Source organism: Emydura macquarii, unplaced genomic scaffold, assembly GCF_026122565.2.
Source record: "Emydura macquarii macquarii isolate MOO-44397 ecotype Brisbane River unplaced genomic scaffold, CSIRO-AGI_Emac_v2 contig_2890, whole genome shotgun sequence".
NCBI lineage: Eukaryota > Metazoa > Chordata > Testudines > Chelidae > Emydura > Emydura macquarii.
This window is the reverse complement of record NW_027133027.1, coordinates 2,747,833-2,765,457: the sequence shown is the minus strand read 5'-3', so window position 1 is coordinate 2,765,457 and position 17,625 is coordinate 2,747,833. Positions and strand designations below refer to the sequence as shown.

The 17,625-nt window shown below is 39.1% G+C and overlaps 1 protein-coding gene across 2 annotated transcripts in view; it reads right to left on the bottom strand.

Annotated features, from left to right (window-relative positions):
* The window catches only part of HIVEP1 (HIVEP zinc finger 1), a 150,086-nt gene that overhangs the window by 45,999 nt on the left and 86,462 nt on the right, over nt 1-17,625 (bottom strand). The gene's annotated exons all lie outside the window — the stretch shown is intronic.

Sequence of the window (17,625 nt, the reverse complement as noted above, 5' to 3'; positions counted from 1 at the left end):
AACTTACTTTATATGTTGGTTTTTTATGCAAACAAGTACAGAGACTTATATTGTGCCTGCAGGCTCTAAATTTTTAGCTTTTTAATTAAAGAGACTTCATCAGGTGGTAATTATTTTTTAGCCTACCTTATGTTATAAAGGATACTTTAGAATATTAAAACTGCCAGGATGTAATTCACTTTTGTTTATTTCATCTTTCAGTTTAGACAATGAAAATAAGACTAGTCAGTTACAATACATCCTGTACTAACAAGGAAATGGACCAAATGACTGAATAAGTATTTTCCATCTCTAGACTCTTTGATTAGATTAGATTGATAGATAATTTCTTTTCGGAAAACCATAATTGCTTGTTGATGCTGTAAGGTATTACAAAAGTCACTATATGTTGGTCTATATGAAAATTTGCTAAGAAAATATAAAGAAATCAAGCTATTTAAGTAATATTTTTTGATTTATAGCAGCTCCTTTTCATTCAGAGTAAAATTAAGCCTTCATTTTGTGCTTGTTTAAAAACGCAAATCATTATAGTGGAACAAATGAAGCACTGAGTAACAAATTTGTTTTTCTTGTCAGGACTATTTTTCCCCCTCTACATTTTTCAATAGACAAGGAATGAACAGTATTCTTGCCAGCAAGTTAAAGTAGTATAGGTTGGATGAATGGACTATGAAGGTGGATAGAAAGCTGGCTGGATCGTCGGGCTCAAGGGGTAGTGGATCAATGGCTCGATATCTAGTTGGCATCCAGTATCAAGTGGAGTGCCCCAGGGGTTGGTCTGTGGCCGGTTTTATTCAACATCTTAATTTATGATCTGGATGATGGTATGGTTTGCACCCTCAGAAAGTTCGTGAATGACACTAAGCTGGGGAGAGTGGTAGATACGCTGGAGGGTAGGGATAGGATACAGAATGACTTAAATAAATTGGAGGATTGGACCAAAAGAAATCTGATGAGGTTCAACAAGGACAAGTGCAGAGTCTTGCACTTAGGACGGAAGAATCCTATGTATTGCTACAGACTGGGGACTGACTGGTTAAACAGCAGTTCTGCAGAAAAGGACTTGGGGGTTACAGTGGCAGGAAGCTGGATGAGAGTCAACAGTGTGCCCTTGTTGCCAAAAATACTAACAGCATACTGGGCTGCATTAGGAGGAGCATTGCCAGTAGATCGAGGGAAGTAGTTATTACCCTCTATCTGGCACTGGTGAGACCAAATCTGGAGTATTGTGTCCAGTTTTGGCCCCCCCCACTACAGAAAGGATGTCGACAAATTGGAAAGAGTCCAGTGGAGGGCAACCAAAATGATTAGGGGGGTTGGGACATGACTTATTCAGAGAGACTGAGGGAACTGGTCTTATTTAGTCTGCAGAAGAGAACAGTGAGGAAGGGGATTTGATAGCAGACTTCAACTACCTGAAGGGAGGTTTCAAAGAGGATGGAGCTAGGCTGTTCTCAGTGGTAGCAGATGACAGAACAATGAGCAAGGGGGTTAAGTTGCATTGGGGAATGTCTAGGTAGGATATTAGGAAAAACCTTTTTATTAGGAGGGTGGTGAAGCACTGGAATGGATTATCTAGGTATTATCATTAGAGGTTTTTAAGGCCCATCTTGACAAACCTCTGTTTGGGATGATTAAATTGGGGTTGCTCCTGCTTTGAGCAGGAGGTTGGACTAGATGACCTCCTGAGGTCCCTTCCAACCCTAATCTTCTATGATTCTATGAAGATACCTTCCTTCATGGTTATGTTTGTGACTGGATTTATCACTATTGTTTCAGATGAGCTACTACCACAGATGAATGAAATCAGTCAGGTTTAAATGATTTCCCATTTGTATATCATGAAATAAAATTAACAAAATTTGAACTATTTCATTATTAACTACACTTGTTGCTCACTTTAACTAAGTATACAGTGGGAGTTTCAGGGCTTTACTGAATAGCAAGTGATTTATAATATCAAGCAAAAGTATAACTTTGCAGTATAGGAATATGTTATTCTGTACAGAGCAGAGCCATTTTAAGACCTTCGTAGGCCCTAGGCACACTTGCCTTCATAGGCCCCCTGACTGAAATAACTAATTTGATTTTAAGCTATTAATAAATAGTTTTTTAAATAAAAATAAAAAATTATATATAATTTCTTTTTCATAGGCCCTAGGAACTGTGCCTATTGTGCCTAATGGTTAATACAGTCTTGGTACAGAGCATGCATCAAAGCACTTAATACAACAAAACATATCTAAAATAAATATTAATATTTACTCTACACACACGCGCACGTGTATGCAACTTGCAGTTGTTTGTTTACTTGATTTCTGCAAACTATTCTAATCTGCTAAATATTTATCTATTCCTAATGAACAAGTGTCCAGAAAATCAACACCACCACCTCAAGTAGCACTTGTAGTGGTTATCACAGTGGAACCTATGAATTACATAGGTGTGTACTCACCCTTGCAAACCTTTACAAATAATCCAGTAGGTCACCAGCCGGAAGATTTTCCAACTGACAGCTGAGGCTCAAAGCGAAGGAAGGGTATGGGAAGAGAGGGAGGCAGAGGCCCCTGAAAAGGTCCTGATGAATGGTAGTTTGAGGAGTCATATTATGGGCTTGTATACACATTTAATTATTCAGGAACAGCTGTTCTTGAATAACTACATGTGTGGGCACTTTTCTGAACTAAGTGTCCACTCCATACCCTTTTCTTTATCAAAGCAGGAACCAAGCACTCTGATTCCAGAATATACAGAGAGGTGAAGAATTTTTACAATTAACATCCTATCGAGATGAATGGTGGCAGTCACTCTTTTAGTATGGATGAATTCCACCCACTCCTCTGTACATTGAGAGTGGCTCTTGCAGAGAGTCTGCCTCTATTCTGCAGCAGGTGGAAAGCTCATGTGTCATATGCACATCCTATATGCCAAGGAGACCAGCTCTGGAGGGGATTGTGATGTGACAAAATGCAATGGGGAACTGGTATTGGGATTGGCGAATCCAGTGTAGATCCAGTAGTCATCCTCTGCCCTATGTATCAGGAATATAAGTGATGCAGAGGCTGATTTCGTTTGAAGCTATACCAGCAGACCAGAGTGGCTCTGCTGCTCCAGAGTGACTGGGAGAAAAGGTGGGGAAAAGAGTCCTTTTCACTCCATCTCAGAGAAAATCTCCAGCACATAGCCTGGTTTTTGGACTTTGTACTGAGGCCAGCATTTGGGTATTAGGCAGTTCACATCTATTTCAGGCTTTATGTCTGCACAGAAAGCTTTAGTTTACAGTCAGTTCATATTTAGAAGATTTTCTTTCAACCTTAAGGGCTAAAAGCATTTTTCTACATAAACTAAAGCATAGATTCTGCAGAAATGGATATGTTATTCTCTCCTATTTGCTAGGGGAAATTTAATCACAATGAGTAGGCAATGGATTTATCAAGTTCTGTACTCTTGTAAGGGATGCCCTGCCTCTGGGGGTTGTCACTAGAACCAGTGCTCTGCACTCTAGAAGTACAGGAGTTCCTGCTGTTATTGAGTGCAAGACACGGACTTCAATAGAAATTCACTGTAATACATATCCTTCAGTTAAACAGTGTATTTAGTGCTTTTCCACAAACAACTAAATGACATCCAAAATATTCCATGCCTTCATTAGGATATTTTGTAGTTTAAATAGTCTTGCAATTAAATGTTACATTAATAAATTGCCATCAAAATTATTAATGATGGCTTTAAGATTCAGCATTTATTGCAATTTTTTTAAAGCTGTGATCAAACAAACAAAACAATTTACATGATTCAGAGAAAATATTATGGTAATTACAAAAAAAAAAAAAAAAAAAAAAGTCCTGCCTGCACTTAAAACTTTTAGTCATGATTTTGTAACCTGACAGAGGCTGGTTAACAAGGTGCAAAGTAATACAGTTCCATTAATACACATACTGCAGCTTTTATGCCATCACAACCATGCCTCCACACCTATTGCACTGCCTGCATTTGTGCATGAAAATCTAGGCAGCTCACCTATAGCAGAAATGTTAGAGAAATGAAACTAAAAAGCTAGGCTGAGCTATACTGCTCAAGGGTGTGAAAAATCTACACCCCTGAGCAATGTAATTAAGCCAACCTAATCTCCAGTGTAGACAGTGATAGGTTGACAGAAGAATAATACTTCTGTTGATCTAGGTACAGCCTCATGGGCAGATGGATTACCTACACCAATGGGAGAACCCCTTCTGCCCAAGTAGGTATTGTGTACATCTGAAGCGCTACAACTGTACCACTGTAGCGTTTCAAGTGCAGATGAGCCCAGAGTGGAAATAAAGCAGCATGAAGTCTAATGTCCAAGTGGCCGAACATGTCATAGCACAAGAGTAAGGTACCCTGTCCAAACTGCTACAAACTGTGTACTAAATCAGGAAGACAACCATGTGCCACTCATGGGGCAAAAATAGTATTAAATGACCACAGTTACCAAGCTTGAACCATGTTGTGTGAGGACAGAAATCATGTTTAGACCCAACCATGTTAGTAAACTATCAACAAACATGCTTAAAAGTTGTAGAGTGGACAGGGTCTTAAAGCAAGTACAAATACTTCAGAATCTGACCTGTGCCTAACTTCTATCTATTTAGTAACTAGGAATCTTAAATTCACTGAGAAAATAATCTCAAGACTAGGTTTACCTATTGCCATATTTTGTAAAGACATATTAATATATTGGTACTGTATATTTCAGGTGAGGAAATGAAGAACGTGTAGGGCTTTCACAAAAAGAAAACAACCTGTAGAAATGGTTTATAATGTGTTTCATTTTTCAGGAATCACTAAAAGTGGGATTTTCATATTGGAAGGATTTTGAAACCTTCTTCTTGTTTTTATTCTTGGCTCAGTCATTGACTCCCTCTGTGATCTTGACTAAGAGGGGTGTTAAAATGTACCTCAGTTAGTTTACCTATCTAAAAAATACTGTAAATAAAGCACTTACTTAAAACAATGGTATTATGAAGCTTAATTGTTTTCAAAAAGTTTTGACATCCTCTGAAAATAGACACTATAGAAAAGTGCAAAATATTTACCTTATGCTTGCTAACTGCAAAAGCGACAGTATTTATATTTTTAAAAAGAACTGCTCTTCTATAGCAATCTTAACCTGTATTTTTACTTTCTTCTAACTTTTTGTGTAAATGTTCTTTTTGACCTTCCTCTTTACATTGCAGGCACTTCTCTCACAGTTTCAGGGTAACTGTACCTGTATTCCCCCTGTGGTCCCTTGAGGGCACCCACTTATAGGTTTCCAGTTCCCCGACATCTCTGGGCAGAGACCCATGTCTCACTCCTTTCTCACCAGGCTTTTTCCAAGCTGCACAGTTCCCTGCCTATGCTGTGATATCCACACAAGCCAGACTGCCTAAAGAGGCCAGAGTCTGTGCTCTGCTCTCTCTCCAAAGGCTATGAACAGTGTAATGGCCCATAGTTACAAATTACCCCACAGCACTTTTCTGAACAAGCGTATTTATTCTAAAGGTAAAAGCATTACAGAGAAAACATTTTTTTAAAAAAACCCTGCACACACGCTAAAACATGTACCAAAGGTCACCCCCAACTCCATCCTCAGGCTCTGACAGGTATTAGTCCTTCAAAACCCACAACTGGATTTTCCCCATTTTTACAAGTTCTTAACTGCCTAAGATTCAGAACCAGAACACAGACTGCGCAGTTTAGCTTAGGCCTTTGATCTCCACGAACAGATAATCAACAGACAATGAATCACACCAGCAGTTAACTTCACAAGGCTGGGTTTATGCATAAATGGAGGTGGGGAATTTACATTAACCTCCCCCTGGAAATGCACTTCACACTTACTGAACCAAAAAGCCCACTCCTGTCCAGCACATTTTAAATATAGTCCTTTGAACTCCTAGCCCTCACATTACATCTCCCCCTTAGAAAGGTTACATATAATCCTGGCCCACAATAATACATAAACTTAATACAGTAAGGTTTTTTAAGATATTACATGAAACAGTCCTATCTGTCACAACCTCACTATACAATTGTGTTAATTTACAAAAAAACTTTATCAAAGTAATGCAATATTTGAGATCTGATTTGCTTTTAAATAGTAATTACATTTGTGTAATTATATGGTTACACAAGAATCAATTTACTTACATCAATATTTTGAGCAGTAACAACACAGGCAGAAGCAATCGACCACAGAATGCTAAAACATCAGCACGCCCACCAAATCACAAAAGCCTCATCCTTCCAACTCGTTGTGGTTCTATGATTGCTAATACTTCCATTGGCTGGTCAAATGCTACTTGGTCAAACACCGTCATTCTAATAAAATTTCTTCAAAAATTTTTTTTTTCGTAATCTGTTTTATAGTATGGCAACGGTTGCCCACACATATCTATATGGTGAGTATATGGAAAGCAGTCCCAATGTGCTGTACTGGCTCTTTGACTTGTGCTCCCATTCTTTCCCATCAGACTCCCTACCAGCTGATCTCTAATTTTTTTTCCATTGTCATTTATCCTTGTTTTTAGTTTTCTTTGCTTTCTTTTCGCTTCCCCTTTTTTCTTCCCCACTCCCTTGTTACTCCACTTTATTCTGCCTCTAAATGTGAGCAAAAGACTCTCAAAAGATTTCTACACATTACTTCAGAGAACTGCAATTTGTCAATTACACTTTGCTCCTTGCACATGAAGTAGAGCAGCGGAATACAAACAACCCCAGTGCCACTGCTGTTAAACAACAAAGTAAAAGAAGCGTTAGAGGCAAAAAGGCATTCTTTAAAAAGTGGAAGTTAAATCCCATAGAGGAAAATAGAAAGGAGCATAAACTCTAGCAAGTGAAGTGTAAAAATATAATTATGAGGCCAAAAAAAGAATTTGAAGAACAGCTTGCCCAAGACTCAAAAAGTAACAGCAAAAAATTTGTCAAGTATATTAGAAGCAGGAAGCCTGCTAAACAACCAGTGGGGCCATTGACCGATCAAGATGGTAAAGAAGCACTCAAGAAAGATAAGGCTGTTGCAGAGAAACTAAATAAATTCTTTATAATGGTCTTCACAGCTGAGGATGTGAGGGAGATTCCCAAACCTGAGCAATTCTTTTTAGGTGACATATCTGTGGCATTGTCCCAGACTGAGGTGTCATTGGAGTAAGTTTTGCAACAAATTGATAAATTAAACAGTAATAAGTCACCAGGACTAGATGGTACCCAACCAAGAGTTCTGAAGAAACTCAAATGTGAAATTGCAGAACGACTAACTATGGTATGTAACCTATTTTTTAAATCAGTTTCTGTACCAGATGACTAGAGGTAGTTAATGTGATGCCAATTTTTAAAGAAGGCTCCAGAGGTGATCCCGGCAATGACAGGCCATAAGCCTAACTTCAGTACCAGGCAAATTGGTTGAAACTATAGTAGAGAACAGAATTAGCAGACACACAGATTAATACAATTTGCTAGGGGAAGAGTCAACATGGTTTTTCTAAAGGGAAATCATGCCTCACCAATCTATTAGAATTCTTTTAGAGGGTCAATATACATGTGAATAAGGTTGATCCAGTGGATGTAGAGTATTTAGATTTTTAGAAAGCCTTTGACAAGGTCCCTCACCAAAGGCTCTTAAGCAAAGTAAGCGGTCATGGGATAAGAGGGAAGGTCCTCTCCTGGATCAGTAACTGGTTAAAAGATAGGAGACAAAGGGAAGGAATAAATGGTCAGTTTTCAGAATGGAGAGAGATAAATAGGGGTGTCCCCCAGGGGTCTGTACAGGGACCAGTGCTGTTCAACATATTCATAAATAATCTGGGAAAACAGTGAGGCAGCAAAATTTGTAGAAGATACAAAACTACTCAAGACAGTTAAGTCCAAAGCAGACTGCAAAGAATTACAAAGGGATCTCTCAGAACTGGGTGACTGGGCAACAACATAGCAGATGAAATTCAATATTGATAAATGCAAAGTAATGCACATTGGCAAATACAATCCCAACTATACATATAAAATGATGGGGTCTAAATTAGCTGTTACCACTCAAGAAAGAGATCTTGGAGTCATGGTGGATAGTTCTCTGAAAACATCCGTTCATGTGCAGCAGCAGTCAAAAAAGCAAAGAATGTCGGGAATCATTAGGAAAGGGATAAATAATAAAACATAATATATCATATTGCCTCTTTATAAATCCACAGTACATCCACATCTTGACTACTGCGTGCAGATCTGGTCACCCCATCTCAAAAAAAATATATTGGAATTGGAAAAGGTACAGAAAAGGGCAACTAAAACGATTAGGGGTATGGAAAAGCTTCCATATGAAGAGAGAGTAATATGACTGGGACTTTTCAGCTTAGAAATGAGATGACTAAAGGAGGACATATCTATAAAATCATGACTGGTATGGAGTAAGTAAATAAGGAAGTGTTATTTACTCTTTCTCGTAACACAAAAACAAGAGGTCACAAAATGAAATTAATAGCAGGTTTAAAAGTAATAGTTTCTGAGAAAATAGTCCCTGCTCCTATTTCTTCAGTTCTTTAATACATATTTCCATTTGAAAAGTTAGGCTCAGTTAAATCCATATTGCCTGAAGCAATTAGGGAAAGATGAGGAATAGCAAAGCACTCATAGTTAATGGCAATAATATTTAAAGATACAGTAGAGAGAAGACAATGAGAACAATTTTAGCCCTAGTAGATGGAACAGTAGAAGTTTAAACACTAGGTCTTCCTTTTAAGATCAAGTGGCTTCTTGGGCTTAATGGGAATAAAGAGATTAATTCAACTGCTTTCTAGCAGCCAACGATGCCTTAACCAGCAAGGAAGTTAAATACGGACGGCTAGAAGGTGGGCAGGATGATTTATACATTACTGCATAATCCCCAGTCCTGAGATCTTTGGGTTGTTGAAAGTTGCTCTTCACTAGCTGCAGACTGTTAATACTACCTTACATGCACAACTTTTTAGAAGTTTCTCATAACAATCTTCAGCCAGGTGAGAACATAGTATCTTTCTACAAAAAGAGAATTACTTATATTTTTTTCTGAGTACTCTATTGTATTAACCATTTTAAAACACCCCTTTGTCTTTTGGTGGAGGACTAACTAAATGAGCAAAAACTTGAGCTAGGGAAACATCTAGAAAGACTCAGTAATCAAGTCTGAGTCCGAAAAAGATTGAGGAAGCTAACATGAACCTAGAGTCCAAAATTCTGCAGTGTCATCACTTGCTTATGCTAGTTCAAGTGTAATGCAACAGGCAATCCATCAGATTAGAAATATACCAACTAAAACGAATGAGTTTGTTCTGATCTCAGATACATGGGTGCTTCTCACACAATCTGCCTGGTCTCTCTAGATTCTTCTCAATTTCAATACTTACCAGCTCACAAGGATTGAGTAAACAGGAACCTTGGCAGGACAGCACAACGTACACAAGAATATCTGCAACCACAACAAACCAAATATCCTCAGTGTAGTTTTGGTGGGGCACAAAACCCTGTTGCAGGTTTAACACTGCAGCATAGCCTTAGTTTTGGAGGACTCATATTTTGTTTACTATCAGAATGATTTTTTTTTTTTTAAATGTGGGTTCTGATTCAGGACATCTGAGGCACGCTAACCTATACAGTGTCTCTTTGAAAACAATATGATATATGCATCCTGGAATCTTTTTTTTGTTGAACTGTCACTCAAAAGCTTTATTGTACTTATCAAAAAGTCAAAATACCATTAGTCTAACATCACATTAATGTGATAAAGTTCTTATACAGCTTCAGAGGATGAAATGTTAATTTTAAAATTGTAAATCTGTTTATCTCCTTGACTGTCAAAACAATACCAGTTCTTGCTTTGTCTAGCCGCAATAATGAGCAGATTTCAGCTGCTAGTGAAATTTACACAATGTGTTTACAAATAAATAAAGGAATATAAAAATTTTCCTCCAAAACAGAAAGAGCAGATATAGACATGGTCTTGTGACCCAAGCAGAATTGGGAGTCAGGAACTCCTGAGTTTGAATCCCAGTTTGGCAAACAGATTCACCAGCTGGTGCACTGCCTTGTGGAGAGCAGCAAAGTTGCACATTTCCCCCCCTCTGTAGTCTTGCTGACCAGGTCCACTGGTTGTCACATGTTGCTTTTGTGACTTGGCCCTCCAGTAGGGTCACCTTTGGTCTCACCCTTTTTGGGATAAACCAAGGTTTTTACCCAATAGTCCCAGGACCTCACACCAAGTCGACAACGCTTGGCCAGGTCCAATAGTCATTCAAGCCCCCTAGTATTTGGAGGCTTCCCAGTGAGGCTGCCGGAGAACCCAGTCCCTTCCTCTACCCTAGGTCCCAGCCCAAGGACTCTTGTAGCAACTAGACCTCTTGCCTCTTCCCTAGGCTACTTCCTATGTCAGCCCACTTTCTTCTCCGGGGTCTAAAATCATCAACAGGGGAGTCTTCCCCAGGATCAAACCCCTAATCCCAGTTCTCAAGGCAACAAAGAAAAAGATACAAAATTAATAGAAATAAAGAGCAGCACCAGCTTCTCTGTCCTACCAGGGTCCTTCAGCCATCTGTCCTACCACTCTGTGCTCAGAGGTAACCAAAAGCCATTTGGCTGTCTGCTGTGCTCCTTTCTGAGAGCTGAGGATGAGAGGCCTACCTACCCACTTCTCCAGGCTAGGGCTGAGTGAGTTTATTTTTAAGGCTCCTCCTCCAAGAGTGGCATGCCTGGCAAGTGCTGCAGGGTGGGGTGGGGCTTCCTAAGCCCAAAGACACTATTTAACCCGTTCTTGCCTGGTGTGGTGTTCGTACACCCAGTTCTAATACTGCTTCCTACTGTGTCCTAGGGAAATTCACCATCTCCCTGTTTCTCAGCTTCCTCATCTATAAAATGAGAATATTAAGACTTAGTTAGCTACCCACAGAGGAGGAGGTAGAGAGCAAGGATTAGTGTTGTTAGGGCCTAATACTACTCCCAATGAAGTCAATGGGAGTTTTCTTCTTTACATCAATGGGAGCAGGATTGAGTTTATAAAGAGCTTTGAAAATGAAAAGTCCTCCATAAATCATAATTCTTAGCAGCAGCAGCAGACAGATGTCTAACAAGTCTGCTCATTCCATTTTGAGTTACTTGGAATGATAGGCCTTGTCTATGCTTGAGGCTGCATGTAGGGTATGAGTAGCTACCCGCCACAGTGTAAGGCAAGCTGTTTCCACACTCACTGTGGTGCATAGCTGATCAGAGAAGAGGCAGCGAGCAAAGGCTCCAGCAGCGAGACACTACATTGCTAAAAACAGCACTGTAGACATGGGAGGCCTGGCTTGCGCATGTACGGAGCTGGGTAGAGTATATACCCTAGGGTTCTGACATGTTACCTAGCAGCTCTGTGTTTTGGGGAACCAGGGCGCAAAACCCCGACTCTCTCTGGCTCACCTGAATACCCTCCCACCCAGCCCCTGCTTGAACCAGAAACTAAAGGCTGCTTGAACCAGAAGCCAAAGGCACCTCAATATGAAAAGGCAATGGACACAACTAAAACCCTCCTATCCAGGGTAATACAACTCCCCATGCCTCAACTACATCAAAGCTGTAAAAAGGAGGCACCTCAATTAGTACATGAATGGAGAACAAAAGCCTCATCTACATCGAAGATGGAACATGCACTGAACTCTGGGATTGGTAAAGCAGGGACCGCACTGAACTCTGGGATTGCCAAAGCAGGGACACACTGCATGTTAGGAGATCTCCTCTCTTGATGTAAATGAACTCACACCTGTGCACATCCAGCTCCGCAGTTATCAGACCATTCTAGTTATTGATATGCAAAACGCTGAATCCTGGTTGCATTGTGAGCTCTCAAGGAACATTGGCCATAGCCAGGAATGATCAGCTCCTTTTGTCCAGACATTGTTTATCCATAAACAAACCTGGTGTCTACAAAAAACCCTACCAAAGTTCAAACCTCTGTTCTGATGCTTGGATCCAAAATGCTGCATCAGCCTCACTGGAACTTCCCCTCTCCCTGACTGATTGTGTTGGGGACTCTGCCTGTCTCAAAGCGCTCCAGACCCTAAACTGACCAGTCTGTCTCCTGGGAACCTCTGAGCTCCACGGAGTGGTGAGACACCCCCCCTCAAATTTCCCCTTCCCCAAACATTCTCTCTCTTAGTCCAGGTATAACTTTCTACTTTTGAAATCAAACCTGGGATAGCTTTCTCCAATACCCCAATTGTAATTGTGTAGTATTGTAAGCATTTGATTGTTTTTCTCTCCTTGTATGGTATTACTATTAGTATAATAAGTTTTATATACCTAGCAATAAAATAACTGTTATAATCAAGCTGGTTGCCACTTTCTCTCTCTCCCTCCCTCCAAACTGCATTTACTCCTTTGTGTCCTTGGTCCCTACCTTGCTCTGCAGCCACGCTTCTCTTACCTAAGCCAAAGATCCCTGGAGTGCCCAAATATCCTATGGGGTTTGCTCATCAAGGGGGTTACTGCTAGAACAATTGTGGTATAAAGGGACATATGAAGGGGACAGCTGAGAAGTGCTGCTCTGCCTGGCCTATGGAGTCCAAGGGCAAATAAGGGTGCGGCTCAAAGTGCTGTTTGACCCAGCCTGATTGAGTCCAGGGGCAAATAAAGGGAGCAGCCGAAACATGCTGTTTGGACCCAGCCTGCTCAAGAAGTGTGCTCTATTCTGGTGCGTTGCAAAGGGGCATATAAGGGTGGCCACTGAAAGTGTGGTGTCACCCAGCCTGCTGAGTTCAGGGACATATAAGGGATCAACTGAGAGTGTTGATAGCCCAGTTCTCTCAGACACACTTGGTTAATCTGGAATGCGTGTTGTGTATCTGGGGGTGGGGGGGAGGGTTATTTGAATCTGGTGCTGGAGGAACCCAGCCTTGGAAACCTTAGGTCCTGCAGGATAGCTCCACTGGTAGAGGACTTGTAGCCATATGAACACACAAGTAACACAAGCAGTACATTAGTAGAATCACACCCCATAGAATCACACCCCCTTCCAGGAAGGTAATCCTAATAAATGAGCATACCCCAAGGTGACGGGCAAATCTGGTAACAGACGTGTCTGTACTCTACTCGTTAAACAGCGCCGCATTGTCTACACTGCTATTTATACCCGTGCTAGCTGGGCATACAGTGTTTGTATTCTACCAACTGCTGTAAGTGTAGACCTACCCATAGATTTTAATGCCAGAAGGGACCGTTACGATCATGTAGTCTGACAGCCTACATACCACAAGCCATAGTACCTCACAAGATAATTCCTGCATGAAGCCCATAATTCCTATTTGTGCTGCAGTTTATAACTTAGAAAAATATCCCATATAAATTTAAAATCTTGTAGTCTGATGTACCAAGAATCACTGAATAGCTATTTGTATATGTTTGTTGCTATGTTTTATTTATGTACAAGAACAAAGACTTTAGGAAACCAGACATAAAGAAAACATACAGCAGAACTACACAAATCATTATTAGTTTGCACTTCAAAGACATTTAGAAATTCAAAGTTAGGTAGCTCTGTTGTAAGCAAACAGAATAAATAGTTAACTCAGGGCTTAAAAATCCACCACTGTCACGTGACAGCTTTTCATGGTAAATGTGGGATAGGATTTAAAACGTCTATTTTTGAAGAATTTAAGCTTTCATTTAAAATAAGCCAGTTTCTATTCTTGATGGTTGAGAAGCTAACATACAAATATGAAATAAATGTAATGAAAGCATGGATCAGCATAACTAGGTCCTCTTCCAAGAGGCAAGGGAATAGTCTCCAGCAAGTATAAGATAAAAAGAAGGCACTTTTGGCTTATGCTACTATCTGGATACCTAAAAATAGTGAGGAGTCCAAAAAGACTCCAAAAAAGCCTCAGGGCAGACATCCTCTGTGGAGAGTGAGATCCCATATCATGGTAGATCATCAAAATGATTTAATTTGCCTATCATCATCACTTCCATCTTTCCAGATTTTAGCTTGAGCCATCTATCTGTCACTCAGGTTCTTATATTTTTTCAGGCACTAGGACAGTGGGAATATATCACTATCTATGAGTGATGAGGAGACATTGATATATTAACGACACTCTAACTGAGTATCTCTCCGTGATTTCACGCAGTAACGTTACACACAAATTGAAGAGAGGTGACAAGACTGAGATTGCAGGACTTCACAGATTAAAAACCTTACTGCACACTTTACTAGTTATTGTAATATGATCAGTTCTTCTCCCTACCTCCCAATTACAGTAGGATTTGTTTTCCTTTGTTAAATGTTTTATTTTAGGAAAGCAAAATGAAACTACACACATTTTTACATGGAACTTTGCCAGAATGAGGCAGATTCTATGTACATGAACTACTTGAGTTCAAGACAATGTGTGTTAGACTTTATTGAACACTCTAAGCAAATGTTTCCAATGCAGACATTTCTAACGCCCCTTAATTCACAATTTTCCTATTACAGCCAATTCAGACCTTACTGCACAGAATGGAGATGAAATAAGAATGGGGCACTAAGAATTTTAGCCACTAGTTTTTCAGAGCCTACTTTTCAATGTTCAAAATTAATTCACTTCAGAGTTGGCTAAGCTTAGTATGTAAGAATGCAATGGTGTTTGGATATGCTGACAGTATCTGTACTCACTATGTGCTTTCTTGCTAGTGTAAATCATGAAGGATCCTTTCTCCAAGAATCAGGCAGCACAGACAATACTGAAGAGGTTTATTCACGATACCAGGAAGTCTGATAAATCAGCTTCAACTTCATGGTATTACAGTGGTCAATTATATACACTTTCTTATCGATTACATAGTATGTTTTAAATTCTTTACCTATTCACTTACAAATACAGACATTGTCCCATCCAGAGAGAACAACAGTCATAATGGTCGTTACATATATGCAGAGACACTTTAATCACTCTATTTACATCAAGAATGCTAGGGCTACACTCGGGGTAGGGTGGAGGAAGAAGGTGGGTTCTTACAGATAGATAGCAGATGAGACAGAAATTCTAAAAGCAAATGTGCTGTTCTCATTGCAATTAGAATCACTAAGACGACATCTGGCTTCCTGAGCCATCAGATGCTTACATTAGCCATCAGATGCTTACACTTGTCCTCGAGGATCAGGTATGCTCGTTAGCCACTTAAATGAGTTTCGACCTACAACTTGTTAGCTGAAAACAACCTCAAGCCTTACACTAGCGATTAGCAACAACACTTAGTATTATTTTAGCACCTTTAATCTAAGGATTTGAAAGAACTTCACAAACATTAATGAATTAAGGCTCACAGTAACCTCTGAGGCAGGTATTACTTTTATTTTACAGATGAAGACAGAAGTAAAGTGACTTGTCCCAGGACACACAGCATGACTGTGATGAACCTGTATTAGAACCTGACAAATCATGTACTTCAATTACGAAAGCAACCTTCCTTTCCTAACTTACACTAGAGTTCAATGTATTGCATAAATGAATGTTCTTTTTTTTCCATTTAGATTAAGAATAGTCAAACTATTTCCTCTCATGTATATGTAATGTAATCAAGTTAAGATATCTGTAAATGAAAACGTCTTGGTTTTCCAGTTGAGCTTTATTCTAAATATTATTAAAATTATTATCTAATGCCTAGGAGCTTCAGTCATGCATTTGGACCCCATTGTGCGAGGCACTGTACAACCAGAACAAAAACATGGTCTCTGCCCGCAAGAACTTACAATCTAAGTATAACACAAGAGACAACCAATGGATACAGACAGACCAAAGTGGATTACAAGGAAACAATGAGACAATATTGGTCAGCCTGACAGGCAGTGCTCTCAGTTCACCAGCAGCCTAACCATTGTCATGATTTGTGTACATCTTATGGCAAAGGAAAGTTTTAAGAAGGGTTTTGAAGAAAGATAATGAGTTAATTTTGCAGATGTTTACAGGGAGCATCTCCAAGTGAGAAAGGCCGCATCAGAGGAAGCACAAATGTGCCTATTTGAAATTTAACAAGATGGCAATGGGCGGGAGCTGGCATTATGGGCTGGCCAGAGGCAGGGGCTGATCTTTCAATAGTGAACGACAGATGGTAGATAGGGTGGGGACATGCCATGAACATGTAAGGTTCCATAGGTAGAGAAATCGGTCTATAAATAACTCTATTCTGCTTCTTTATTTTCCTCACTGTGTTCGATTTAAAAAAAAATCTATTACAATTTTCTGCTTATCTTAACTTCTTTACATAATGAAAACAAGGTGTATTCAGTACAAACTCTTTTTGTGGCTTTTGCCACACACACTTGTCATTTATAAATCTGATCACTGGTAAATTACTGTCAGCTGAAAAAACAGCATGTATAATAAACTCATGAAAACATTTTCCTCTACAAGTAGAGAATATAAATTATAATATCACCAAACAGTAGTTGCCTTGTAAGTTTGTGGAATTTATTACCCTATTAATTTAAAATAAGAAAGACACTTACCTAAGGAATCTCTATACTGAAAAGACCATTTGGTAATTAAGATACAAAAGAACTTAAAATGGAAAGAAAAACACATACTTTAGGTGAATTTATATATTTTACTTTGTTTCATCATCATTTGAAAGCTTCATATTTTAAATGACTTTTTCAGTTTTATACAAATATTTATTTCTATCTTTCAATATTCTTAAGAATTTGATTGCTTCATCAAATGAAATCCATCAGAATCTAGCTCATATTAGCAGCAAGTTCACCTAAGTAAGACATATACACAAAAAATAAAATAAATACTTTTTCTTAAGAGGAAAAGTGCATTTTTACTCTGTAAAGAGGTAAAAAGGTAGCAAATGGTTCTCCCCCCTTATTGTCTCAATTATTTCCATATCTAATTTTCTAAAACTCCCAGTCTTATAAACTTAGTCTTGAAAATTAAGTCATTACCAGTAGTAGGGATTCTGAAGGCCAAATGTTGTTCTCATTTGGACCTCCGTAACCCCATTGTCTTCAAATTATATCCTTAGTTACACCATGGCAACCCTACTGCCTTCAGTGAGGCTGCACAGGTGTAACTAAGCACATAATTTCAGCTATGCCGACTGCAGGCATGGCACTGAACATAGAACGTACCTAACGGAGTGCCTAGTTTATTCTCCCACAGCTGTACTGGTTTTAAATTGCAAGACTGACAATAATAAAAAATATCTGCTTTTATCACTTAAATAAGCAGTTATAATCTGAACTGAAGTTACACAGGGATCTGCTAAATAAGAATGTGCCAGAAGCAATTAAAGTTTAGTACCAAGTCTGATTAATGGAAATGGAGAAGTCTCTAAATTTGCAAAGGATATTCAAATATAGTATTTTAGTTTTAAGCGTGCTGATTTTAGCATTTAATCATTTACTTTTGTTTACTTCACCCTTGACATTTCACCAAATATTTGTAAAGGCCCTGATGCATAACAACAAATGTTTGCATCCAACTTTCTCTAAAAAGACCCTCTAGTTGCTTCTCTTCACACCAAAAGTGTTCACTGCTTCCAGTGATTGAGCCTATACTTTGCAAACATTAGTTGGGACACATCATCATCTCTGTAACATAGGCAAATGTAATCTCTATTTTGCAG